The 13,646-nt window shown below is 45.1% G+C and overlaps 1 long non-coding RNA gene across 1 annotated transcript; it reads left to right on the plus strand.

Annotated features, from left to right (window-relative positions):
* Positions 1-8,402: 8,402 nt before the first annotated feature.
* Positions 8,403-12,757, plus strand: LOC134565102 (uncharacterized). The gene is made up of 5 exons (XR_010083770.1): positions 8,403-8,517; positions 8,743-8,829; positions 9,508-9,590; positions 10,701-10,770; positions 12,660-12,757. It is a non-coding gene; the product is annotated as an uncharacterized LOC134565102 (long non-coding RNA).
* Positions 12,758-13,646: the final 889 nt, after the last annotated feature.

The raw sequence follows: 13,646 nt of genomic DNA on the forward strand, positions 1-13,646 counted from the left end.
TCTTGCATCCCAGCCAAATCAGGCTGCTGAGATAACGGAGCTGCTGCCTGAAGATGCAGCTTTGCCCGAGCCAGTTCAGGGACCTGTGGGTTTGGTTCCATGACATCATAGCCATGATGACCCATCATGGGCGGTCCCGTTTCCCTTATTAAGGGACGTGGCAGAAAATAATACAAGCTTCACTGAGGCAATTCAATGGATCAGTGCAGAATTTGAGAATCTGATCTTTCTTTATGTAATAAGAGGCTTTGCAACAGTGATGCTTGAACCTCAACAGGTTTTTACCTTTGAGAAAAGTTGGAAATCCCTAGCTGGACAAATGGCTGTCATAAATAGCCACCTGCCTCGAGACGATCCCTTGTTTGGGGTCGGAGCTGACCTACTTATGGGGAGGAGTCAATATGCTTGCCCTGATGCGCAAGCTGGCCTTTCTCGCACTGTTTTAGATTCGTGCAGATACATAGGGATATCTGCATTGATAAAAACCAAGTTATCCTTCTCCCCAAAGCAAGACTTCTTAGACATAGCACAGAAGCCAGAGGAAGCTTTTCATAAATTTATAGTGCGTCTGGTGAAATTTTTAGAGATGAGAGTCAAAGATAGTACCTTAAGATTGATATTATTGGAGCAATTAGCAAGAAGCCATGCTAATTCTGCTTGCCAGAGGCTCCTGGGGACCATTCCAGAGATTTCTGATGTCCTGAGAATGATGCAGACCTGTGCAGTTCTAAACACCTGTGATTCTATGGTGATGACCCCAACGGCTGCTTCACAGCCGGCTGAAAAGAGGCGGAATGATGGACATGAGACAGATATTCAGCCTAGTGGAGAACAGGAAAAGGAGGCACAGAAAGTGACTCCCTTGTTTTTCTGCGCACAATGTGGGGGTCCAGACCATACTGCAGAAACTTGCAAAGCAGTGGGTCATGCTGAGCCCACGCCAAGCCCGAAAACTCGGAGGCAAAGAAAAAGATGAAGATGTCAGGGGGACGAAACAGTTTCCCAAGCTCTAGAACAAGAGCAAAATTCTCTGGCTGGTGTACAGCCATCATCTCAAGTGTAGGAAGTGTTGATGTTGCCACATAGCTATGGTCAGTTTTCTTTGGACCTTGCAGTGGGTTTCTACGTCCACATCCTATGTTGCATGCATTCTTTGAGAAAAAGTCAATTGCTCAATTTGTGGTTTTTTTATGTTCTCTCTCCTCAGGTTCTGGGATCTTTGCCATGGAGGTGGCCACGGAAAGTCTGCTGAGCTGCCTCAGGTGCATTGGACTGATCCTGTTTGATCCTGAAACCCTGTGCCACCCTAGTGCCACCCATCACAGAAGCCTCTTCGAGATCTGATTGACATGGACACGGACTGGCATCTTCTCTTTTCCTATATGGCCTCCATAGAGACTTTGGATGCTGTGGAGCTGCTGGACAAGGACTGACTGAAGCAGTGTGATGCTGAGAGCCAGAGGACTGTTAATCATGGACTCAGAGGAATTGTTTGCTACGGTTCAGTTTTATGTATGGTAGCCATTGTGACCTCTGTGGGGAAAGGGCACGTTGTTTGGGGGTTGTGGTTTTGGGACAGAACTTTTGGGGTTCAGAATTTTGAATTGAGTAGTTAAATTTTTCTTGGAATGCTCCTGCCTTTGGCACCGTATATTCCCTTGTGTCTTATAAAAATTTAAAAATATGAGGATGTTGGTTGAATTATGTTAGACTATGCTCGAGATATTTTGAGCAGGTTATTGCAAGGGGTTCAGGGTGAAACCCTGGGTAGCAAAGGCAGAATCAGACCAACATGTAACCCTCACACCGTCACCTAAATGAAGGTCGGTGAACTTTATATAGGTTTTTTTTTCTTTCTTTTTTCCTGTCATAGAATTGTTCATTTTTCTTTTTTTGTTTTCTTTTTTAATATACTTAAAAGGGTGAGATGTTGCCATGAGTTTTTCCCGGTTTTGCTGAGCGTTCATATTAAAGGAGAAGTTCGTACCTTCTCACGCTCTTTTAATGTAAACATCAGCTATGTTCTATAAACATAGCCATTGTTTTTACATTCCTTGCCAGGACAAACAAGACTGTGTGACAGTCCCCTTCACCAATGTGATGTGGAGGTGGGAATTCCTTCCTCCAATCCACAGGCCTCATAGTAGAAGTATAAAAGTAGGTTTTTGTAAATAAACCGGGTCTTCTGCCCTGCTGCTGTTGTTGCACCCAGATCTGTGTCTGCAGTCTGTTTTCCTGGTTAGGCCTCCACGGTGATAGTTATAAATGCCAGGACAATTTATTTCCAAATTCAATAATTTGGTTTATTAAAAATTCAAATCACAAAATTTGGATAGGAATCAAATCACAGAATTTTAGGCAGCAAAACCCCCACAATCAGCGATACCTACTTGACAGAGTTTTCCCGGGAAAATAGCCAAGGGTGACCCTGAGACACACAGAGCCTGGCAGTATGCTGTCTCTTGCAGGGTGCACGAATTTGCCATGTTCGAGGCTTGGTTTTTATACTCTTTATTCTGCCTCTGGCAATATTTCCCCATATTTCCCTTTGTTTCTTGGTTAGCTATTCAAACCCAAATTCGTCTCCGGTCGGATTGAAAAGAGCTCCCCTCCCAAGTCCATGTGTTAATGTTCAGTTTCTATGGATCCTTATAGTTGATGAATGTTCGAGATATGGGTGATATTGCTTGATGGTCTGTGAAGGTGGCTCCCGAGGTGTGAGTTGCTGATACCGGCTCTTATCTCAACAGGTCCCCTCCCAATACTTGAGAAAGCTGCAAAGTCTTTTGTTCCCTTCTGAATGGAGAAACCTCCTAAAACATAGACTTTTACCTGATATAAATTTATACAGCTTTATAATTTTCCAATTTACCATAAGAACATGAATTAATCATCTCACGTTTTTCACATGATGATCTGGGGTCCTTTTCAGCTCTTACTCTTTAGCTGTCATTGAATCCCATGAGGGTGACTGCCAGGACTTTGTCTTGCTGGTCATCAGAGGTATCAGATCTAGAAATGAAATGTCATCAAAACCCAACTTTTTAAAAGGACAGCTTTAGAAACACAGTCCTAGTTTCAGGATGTTATAAATATGAGCCAATTTTAATTAATAAAATAATTTTTATTAATTAACAAATTTCAAATCAATAATTTTGGGCAAACCAGCAATCGAAAGTACAGTGTTGATGACCCGGGATCAGCACTGGGTGAACAGTAGCCACAGCCTTTGTGACTTTCCCCTGTTCACAAAAGGGAAACCCGCCCCGGGGTCCCCCTTAAATACACTTTATTTCGCCCGTGGCACCCAAAGTTCTTTGTCCTTTTCTCCCGCCCAGTCTTCTGAATAGGCTCTTCGGAGAAAGATGAATAATAACTTTTGGTTTTCAGTTGGTCTTCCCAGCTGCAAAATAGATTTTTTCGTGGAGAGATGAATAATAATTTTGGTTATCCAGGGTGTCTGAATAGGGAATTGATTTGACGAATAGAGGTGTGTCTCCTTCCATACTGCTGCTGAGATTGATATCTCTGGGCACTTAACAGTCCTCTTTGCCCAGAAAGAGTTGCTCCTTCCTTTCTTCTGGTTAATGGCCGTATTACCCCTATCAACTGCACCCGGCCACGGCTTTTGTTCTCCCTAAAAGCAATTTCTATAAGCCTGGGCTTGCTCAGTTTCCCGTTGCAAACCCCAGCTTGCTGGTTATATTTATTTTATACACATATACGTTTACAAATATTTTCTTAAAACACGCATTATCCCATGTCATTTATAACACAGGACCATGTTGCAAAGTAAAAAGGACTACAAATACCGTGTGATTGGAAGGCCTGCATTCCCAAAGAGATGTGGAAGGCTCATAGAGGGACTATACTAGTACAGCTGCTGCAGGGTGAGGTGAGGTGAGATGAGGTGAGGTGAGGTGAGGTGAGGTGAGGTGAGGTGAAGAGAGAGGGGGCCTGGTGCAAGTTCTCAGGGTCATGGCACTGCTTTAACCCACCAAGGCTGCTGAGTTTTGCCAGGATTCCTGCAGTGAAACAGAGAGGCCGGCAGAAAGCTGTGTGCCTGCTCTGTGGGGCCCTGCCCAGTGTCATGGTGAAAAAAACAGGGCATATGCCTTTATTAATATTCAGCTCTTTATTAAAGTGATCAGCTCATTATTAAAGTCATCAGTTGGATTGCAGAGTCCGATCAGAGTTTTCCACGCTGCTGCAGCCATCTGAAGGAGCAGGTGCTGTCCCAGTGGATGCTGAGTCCTTGTTCCCATAGAAACAGCTGGCAGTTCTCTCTGGTCAACCATCAGAAGGCAGAGCAGAGACAGTTAGCTCTTTGCCCTCAGGGAAAAGTTTCAAGAGTTTCCCATGCTCTGACTAAGTCAATTCAGCTAGCCAGTTCCCATTGTATCTAAGCTCCTCATAGGTTATGGTGAATCTTCAAACCAGGCCAGGGGGTGCATCTACTTCTTGCTCGGCTAGGGCACTATCTAATTCTCCTCTGACACATCTAGCTTCTTGTCTTGGGGTGCAGTTTCTCCAAAAGCTCTCCCAGGATTCACAGTTTTATTTGCATATAAAAATGCATATGCATTGGTCCTGGTCAAAGCAGAGGTATCCCCAAGCAGAGGTATCCTGGCTGAGGTAGTTACAGCAAACAATGGCTGGGCCATCAAGGCCGGAGCCGCTCCTTTTCACATTTTAATGAGGTAGAAGAACGCTGCCTTTCCCTTCGGGGCAGCTTCCCTCTGTCTTCAAACTTGCTAGGGTGTGGGGGTTACAACCAGGAGAAACCCCCATTCTTCCAAAAGGCTGGGTGAAAGCACAAATTGGGAGGAGGGGGGGGCTGCACTCCCAGAGCTCTTTTAACATGCCAATGTGTGCTCCGCGCTTTCTCCGGGGGGACTGGGCGACCGTCCTCCACCACGGGGCCAGGACAGGGGCAGCCCAGCCCCTCCCATCCGGGAAGCTTGTTCATAACAATGAGAAGGACAAGCTTTGGGGCCCCGGACCTGCAAATGTATGTCCTGTTAATTCACATTAATTTGCAAAGCTCGGCAGACTTGCAGAAGTGCACAGTGCTATCCTGAAATAAGACCAGTGTTTCAGATGATTAACCAAATTCAATTAAGCATTTAATGAGCATGAGACTTGTTAGGAACGAAAAAAAAAATCCAAAAAAAAACCCCAAAAAACCAAAAAAAAAAAAACAAAACACCACCCCACAACTGACCCTCTCCTGGCTAGAGTAACCCCCCCACACCCCAGCCAATCTGAGAAGGGAGAGCTGCCCTGAAGGAAAGTTGCCTGGCAACTTTTCCCTACCTAATTGAAATGTAAAAAGAAGCTGCCCACACCTAGATAGCCCTATTGTCCTTTGTAACTACCTCATTTAGCAAGAGTAACTTCGGCTATGACCAGGACAAATGCATATGCATTTGGATATGCAGATAGGGCCGCCCCCGTGGATCCTGGGAGGTTTTTTGGGGGAAACTGCACCCCGGGACAGGAAGCTGGATGTGTCAGAGGAGAATTGGATAGTGCCCTGGCTGAGCGGGGAGTAGATGCACCCCCTGGCCCGGTTTGAAGATTGGCCATGACCTGTGAGGAGCCTGAATGGAATGGGAACTGGCCAGCTGAGCTGACTGAGACAGAGAATGGGAAACTCTTAAAACTTTTCCCTGAGGTCAAAGAGCAGACTGCCACTGCTCTGCCTTCTGATGGTTGACCAGAGAGAACTGCCAGCTGTTTCTATGGGAACAAGGACTCAGCATCCACTGGGACAGCACCTGCTCCTTCAGATGGCTGCAGCAGCGTGGAAAACTCCGATCAGACTTTGCAATCCTGCTGATGATTTTAATAATGAGCTGATCACTTTAATAAAGAGCTGAATATTAATAAAGGCATATGCCCTGTTTTTTTCAAGACTGTCTTAGAGTTCCTTTTCTCTGTCTACCTGTTGGATTTTTCAGACTCCTGTTTTTCAGAGGGACTCTTCCTTTTGTTATAAATGCCAATCCACTTTGCCAATTAACTATAATTTACTTTATTAAAACCAACAAGCGGAGTTACGGTGATGATTCCCGGGATCGTCAGAGGGTGAACGGAAAGCAGCCTCTATCGCACTGCAATCCCCCAGAGTTCACAAATTGACCCCTTCTGGGGTTCGGGTTTTATACAGTTTATTTCGCCCCTGGCATAGGATTTCCCCGCAGTTCTTTGTTTTCTTGGGGTGGTTATTCGAATGCACCGCTGTCCTTGGTCTGCTGAATGGGGCCTCCCCTGGGAGGGAGAAGTGTCAATTTCTTTCCTCTGGTGGGTGAATGGAAGACGAAATTCGAAATTCGGAATGAACAGGCGTTCCCCTCCGATGATAAGCATAATGATCAGGGCTCATGGCTCTGCTGCTTCTGGGAGGAGGTCTGATTTCTTATCTTGATGTGTCCTCCTTTCTGATGCGTCTCCAATTCCTGGCATTGTATTGTCCTCCTCTGAATGGCGGTTTCTGGGTGTTGCCTGCCTTGGAATTAGTCAGTTCCGTGTCTGACTTGAACTAGTGTTACATTTTACAGAACATATTTACAGTTTGCATGGATCAAAACATGAATTAACATACTATATTTACTACACTTTTCTTATTAAATCCCTGTACAGCTCAGGTTTTGGATGTAGAAGCAAGAAGTTCTGTGTGGGCAGTGTCACTGGCAGCATTTGTCACCCCATTCCCAAATCCCTCATGGCTGAAGGAGCAGGCAGCAGCCCCTGGATGCTCTGGCACCCGGCCTGGGCTCTCTGCTGACCTTTGTCTTTCTCACTGGTAATCTGAGGATTGTAAAGTTCCTTTCAGGATTGTGCAAGCAGTAAAGCAAAGTTTTCAGAGAGTGATTAAGAAGGGAACGTTTTCAGATAACTGAGCTAATTCATGCTGGATTTCTGCAGCATGGAAAGGAGACATTTTAAATGCAAAACTGTGTGAGGCAGGAGGTGTTTCATTAATGCATCCCAGATCCTCAGGAGCCAAAGACACAGAACAGGCATAGGACCTTTGCCTAGGATTGGTTATGGAAGAGCAATGTTGACATCCCTGCTCATCTCGCATGTCACAGAAAATCTTGAATTGTTTGGACTCTAGGTGGTGTGGCTGTTTATCCAGCAGTGTTATACAATGCTGAGCTTTCAGTCCTCAATTGGGACTCATTTTTTTAAGCTGCAGGTTGTGCTGTGTTCAGCAAGAGACCTTGTATCAGTCTCATTTTTAACTCCAGTCATGGTGAACAGTTCATCCCAGAAAAGCCATTTGACTGGAGGGTAACGTTTGCTGCCCATGGGGAAGCATCTGATGTTCCTCTTCCAAGAGTAGAGAGCCCAAGCCTGTTGTCCTGCAAGGATGTCATGTCCAGAGGCACATGGCATCACATGCTGCTGCAGGGGTTTCATAAACACTGTCTGTGGCAGGGCCAAACATCAGGATTTTGGTCAAGATTCAAAACAAGGCAAAGGTGATGGGTCAGAATTTGGTTCCTGTTTTATTGTGACCACTCCTATACAGTCATTGGTTGGCTTTTGGTGTGAAATTTGATTTTCACAATGCAGTGCTGAGAGCCTGACTCTTGCTCATGAAATCTGAAGTCAGGCTGGGCAGCTGAGATGGCATTTGCCTGCTTCAGAAGTTGTTTTTCTCATTTTACTACGTTCTGTTTTGTGGACTTGTTACACAGACAAAATTGGTGCAATAGGAAATATAATGAAGCTCTCCTAATAGTTTTTGCTCGTGACTCCGGGGATTTTTGGAGAAGTTCCTCTTGCTTCCCTGAAATATGAGAGAGAATAAGACTAGGCTCTAGCCTTTGGCTGTGTCTGGGATGCAATTTATGGAGAGGGCTTTCCTGTTATTCCAGAGGGATGCTGTTTTTCTTCCATGGGCCGAGATTCCTGCTTTGGCAGTAGTAGCAGCAACCTTGCTCTCATCATTCCTAGGGAGAGCACAGCTCTCTTCTGCTCCTGAAGTAAAACCAGCCCTGAGCTGAGCAGAGCCAGCACAGGAGCCTGTATTTCTTCCAACCTGTACAGATGAGCTGCTCAAACATAAAGATGCTGGATCTTGCATCTGTTAAAGCTATGGCCTGTCCAGGAGGCTTTCTTGCTCCATTAAGAAATTAGAGACTGTGCTGAAACAGAGCAGCACAGTGCTTTGTTTCTTCCCGTAGCTTATTACTTAAAACTTAACCCCTCATTTCCCTCTCTGCAAAACATGCTCATCAGTGGTTACCTGCAGCACAGAAGTATCAGAGTGCTGAATAATAGGCAGTCCAGTGGTCACATGGTTTGAAATTAAGCACAAGATGTTATTTACTGGTTATTTTAGATATTACATATATGTAATTTTTTTATCATCTGTTTTTCCTGCAGGAAAAAACTAAAGTGGTGGAACCTTTGGACTATGAGAACGTGATCCTTCAACACAGAGTTCAGATCTACAGTGATCCCCTCCGGGACCTCCTGATATTTCCGATCGAAGATGTGTCTGTGAGTTTCCTCTGGCTGTTTCCCATATTTGAGGCTCGCTCGTCTCCCGTCCTGCTTACCTTGGAAAATTTCCACCATTAACCACATGTTAATTTTGGCTGCATTACTGACACATAAAATCAAAATGACCCACTGGTGGTTTAGGCCCACCACATTTATTTAAAGTGAATGTCAAGCCCTGAAGATGGAGTTTGTGCTGAAAAAGTTTTCTCCTTTTTCCTGCAGATCTCGGTCATCGGCCGACAGAGAAGGACTGTCCAGTCAACGGACCAGAAGATGCTCTAAAGAAAGCTCAGAGTCTCTGTCAAAGAGGTAGGGGCAAAGCCCATGTGACACCTGCCTTCAGCACTTTATAGCCCTTGGACAAGATGCTCAGCTATAGCTCCTGATCTGCAAGATTGCAGATCACTTGGCTTTTCCTTTGTGGGAAGCACTGCCTGACCTGCTGCACAGGAGAGTTCTCACAGATATCTCATGTGCAGAGTGTCTTTGCAGTGGGTTTTGTACACAGCCAAGGTGTGTGGCTTTGCACCACCTGCCTGACAAGGAGGGGATCCACCACCTCCCTGGAGCATCTGGAGTGCTGTGGGTTTGTTGTGAAGTGCTGCTCTCCAGGACCATTCCATTCAAGTGCAGTGGAACAAAAAGCAATGGTCGGTGTTGAGTTAGACACACTGTGTTTCTGAGGACAGAAAACTTGCTTTCTGGAAAACAGTCTCCCAAATCACTACTCCTTTTTTAGAGCCTTAGAGTGATGTAAATACAAAATCTGTAGCTGTGTGGCAGGCCATATGCTGTGTGATTTTTGTCTCTGTGCTGAAAAGGTTCCTTATGAAATTCTGCATTGCTACATAAAACAAGTGAAGCAGCCTTGCCCACTCCCTTCCCGCGTGTGCTTACCTCACCCTGCAGTGTGTAACCTCTCAGATTGGTGCTGGGCTTTGTTTTGCTTGCTGTAGCTTTCTAAGAGCTGTATTGTTTTCCTTTCAGTGCATTAAAACCTACAGCTCTGACTGGTTTGTGGTAAACTACAAATATGAGGAATACTCAGGAGACTTTTGGATGTTGCCATGGTAAGTGTCGTGCTCCCTTGGAATGCTGATGTGTGATCACAGGGCTTAGCAGGAGCAGTCTGCCCTTTCCCTGATGACTGTCCCACAGGCCGCCTCTCCTCCAGAGGCATGTCACTGCAGGTTAGAGCCAGAGGTTTGTGTTGTCATACCATTGCCCCTCAGCTCTGTCAGGGAGATGCCCACAATGTTGTGTGGGTCAGTGCTTCACATCCCATCTGCCAGTGTGTGCATACCCCCTCCATTTGGGATGAGGACAGACTGCAGCCCAGACCCATGGCAGGATAAATAGTGTTGTAGTACACATCCTAACCCGGGAGCCTCATTGTCCTGCTGGGCTGATGTTCCCTGTGTGCCTCACACAATGTTCCCATGACAAGCAGATTCTCCTCATGTCCCCAGTACAGAGAGGGTGATGTGATATTGTTGCTGGTGCTGCAGTGCTGGGGAGTTACGTGCTTGAAAACGCTGGGCTGTGCCAGTGCTTCTAGCTCCAGAGCTAATTGGGTTTTTCAGACAGGCACATACATCTCTGTGTACTTGTATCACATCCAGGATTTCTGGTGCAATGTTATTTTCTCTCTGATGGTGCCTGTTCTGCTCTCACTGCCCACACTCTGGGTATGTCTGGGCCCCTGTCCAGGCTGCTTGTGTGCTGGAAGCTTGTTAAATGCTTTTTCTTCTTAATTGGACGTAGTGGGTCTGTTTTGAGGGTCATGAGGGGATGTGAAGCAGCAATGGAATCATACTGTTGATGAAATAATGTTAAAATTTGTGAATAATCTTGTAGTCTGATCTTGCTTCTTTTTTGGTAGAGATGCAAGATAAACTGGAGTGCTCTCTCTCTGTTCCATAAATGCAAGTCAACAAAAACTCTGCAGAATCCAACAGCTAACAAGAGAAAGCTAATTACAGACTGCTTGTGCTTAATTTCCATGAAATGCACTCAGAACTTAGCTTTCCCCAACTGTAAGGAGCTGTAGGTCTCTTGCAAGCTATCTTCTATGCTCTAGAGCCTGCAGTTGGCTGTTGCTTCTGGATCCAGCATCAGCTGCTGGCTCATACAACCCTCATGTTCCATTCATTAAACATGAAAATGTGTTGTGATTTCAGCAAATCCTTTAGGCCAGACAAGATTCCAAGCCATGTGTTTGAAATTGATGAAGACTTTGAAAAGGATGAGGTAAGGAGAAAGTTGAGGGGTTTTTTTGTTTTTTTTTTTTAATATATTCCTGTTAAAAAGCAGGAATACATTAAAAAGTTAATTTCACAAAGCAAAGCAGGAATTCATTTCCTAGGAACGATTTTCTGGTGAGATGCTTTCTGCTGTGAAAATGGGATCAAAAGTGAAGCAATGATTTATTTCAGAGTATGACAAGATAATCTCTAAGAGCCAAGGATCTCCTAAGTTTTCTGGAAGATTAGTCATATTTCTCATGGCTTTTTCCCTTGAAACAGAGCATCATAGGAAGAGGAATAAAGGAAGCCAAGCAGTTACTAAGGAAAACTCTTCATGTCCAGAACTAAAACTGGGCAGTCTGTTTTTCAACTACACTGTGATTCTGGAGTTCTCCTCTTGGAAAGTTTTGTGGTTTACCACATAACCTGCAATTTTTCATCAGTCACTTCAACCCACCTTGCTGATAGTGTGTCAGTCCTGCTCTGTACATTATGTGCCAATGCTGGGTTGGTGTTTGCTTCCTCTGGAAGTTGGCATCTTTGTGCTCAGCTGGCAGTAGGGAAGATTTGTAGCCCTGGAGCTTCTCTATGGGGGTGAGCTGCGGGCTCTGCCAATTGGGACATCTCAGACCTGGTGGTTATTTTGGATGGTGCAGATGCCATGTTTCCTGCCCATGCATATCACATTTGCTACAGAAGGGATGGGCAGTGTTTTTCTGTTTCAAGTACCACGTGGAGATTAATTCATGCATGTGATATTAGGAAGTTTTTGTTTACAGAGGGAAGGGTTTAGCCCAGCTGTTTAAAATTCCCATGGCACCAATATATTGCTGCTGAGGAACTTACAGAGGAAAAGGGAATTTTGTTGCAGAGCTAAAGATTTGGAGGGGCTGTTTCATGCACATTTCTCAAATTACTGGGGTATGTCCCACCACACCTCAGGTCTGGACTGCAGTGGCTTCTTTATAAATGGAAATGTTTTGTCAAGTTTGACCTTTATCGTTTTTTGGCTATGTTGTTGGTCTGCATTACATCAGTAACTTGAGGTGCTGCCTCTTAAAAAATATCTGCTCTGGGCTGGAGACATTGCTGTGCACTGTTATCAGCCTGCCTCCATAAAAGCAAAAGGATAAAAATACGCTATCAAAATCTGGAGATTTCTTCTTCTGGCCAGTGTCCCAAATATTCAAACAAGAGAAGTTACTGAGATTTGTTTTGGAAGAGTATTCCAAGCACTTTCACAGATGTTTTGACATTTATATCTTTTGGCATGACCGTATGTTAGGGGTTAGATTTGTTGGGTTTTTCTTTCTTTTTTTTACTTATAGAATTTTTTCCCCATAAGTTGCTAGGAGACTAACTACTGGGTGCTTGTGGATGCTTGACCAAAACAAAGAAGTGGCCAAAGGAGACTCTAGAACCGGGCTACACCCTTTGTTTTTGGGTCTCTGGGAGTTTCTCTCAGAGGGGGGAGATAACGTGAGTTTTGGGGGAGGTAAAGGACAGAGCTGGAGGCAGCTTGACTCTTGCTCTTAGCATCGGAGAGGACCGTCGGGCTGCTGCTTGCTGCGGGGCGAGTTCACGGTCATCACTCCATCCCATCCTGGGAAATCTACCATCATCTGCTCAGATGCCCAGGAATTCTGAGCTCACCTCCTCCTGCCCTGCTGGGCTTGCCCTGTCCTGCCATTGTGGCTTCTTCGGCGCTGCTTTGAGGCTTTCTGCTACCCTATAGCCCTGCACCGCCCAGCTCTGCGGGACATCCCTGCCGTTCCAGCTGCCATCGAGCTTCTGATCTCATCCATCAGCCCGGGACAGCAGAGTGAATACTTGCCTGAGCAAGAATTTGTATTTTTACAAGTATTCAAGAGGAGGTATTTTTACTTGTCACAGCTCACAGATGGCTCCTATATTCTGAATTCCTACAAAGATGAGAAAATTTCAAAAGAATCCAAAGGCTGCATTTTCTTGGATGCTTGCAATGATGCGGTTCAGGTAGGTGTCCTTTCTGTGTGGCTCTGCATAGACTTATGGATTGCTGGCTCCAAGATAGGCCTGCTCTTTCAAGGTCTGAAGGCATGGAATTGCAAACTAACCCAAAGCTGGTCAGCTAAACCTATCAACAGGGCAGTAAGTAAATGATATTACTTTATCTGAGGCACCTTCTTCCTCTAATTGGTTCTTGCACCAGCTTCTTGTTTCTTAAGCTATATCTTGATAAGTCCATGCAAGCATGCAGTCCTTTGGAAATTAGGACCTGTTCAGGGCTCATAAAGTTTTAGGAGCAAGTATTTGTACAGGTCTAAATCCCAAGTTTGCTTAGTTGTGCTAGAGTGAAGTGCAGCAGTGGATTGCTGCTCTGCCTCCTGCCCTTGCTGTCTCTGCAGAAGCTTCAAGCTCTGTGTGGTGCAGGGTGGCTTAAATTACCCCAGTGATTTGCTTCAGCATGGATGAGTCAGAGCTGTGAGTCTCCATTTATCTTTCTGAACACAGTAAAAGGAGTAATGCACACACCTCAGTGATGTATGGGGAATACTTCCCAAGTTGCATCAGATTTGCTTTAGCTTCTGGTTGGAAAATGCTGTTTAAAGGCCAACACAGCTCCAAAAAGCTGCATTGTACCACTTGCTTTTTTAAGATAGATGCCTCTAAGTGTCCCGGAGTACAGCATTACTTACCATGTCAGACAAATCCAGTTCCTGGCTTCTCTGGGTAAATATTAAAAATCTGATGACATCAGAAGGAGCCTGTTCCTGCTCCTTGGTGCAATGTCTGTGCTTTAGTCTGGCTTTCCTTCACTCATAGTAGCTGGCCATGGACCTGTGCACTGCTCAAGCCATGAAGACCTCTGTGATTGCAGCTGGATTGCTGTATCAGGGA

Source organism: Prinia subflava (genome assembly GCF_021018805.1).
Source record: "Prinia subflava isolate CZ2003 ecotype Zambia chromosome W unlocalized genomic scaffold, Cam_Psub_1.2 scaffold_33_NEW, whole genome shotgun sequence".
NCBI lineage: Eukaryota > Metazoa > Chordata > Aves > Passeriformes > Cisticolidae > Prinia > Prinia subflava.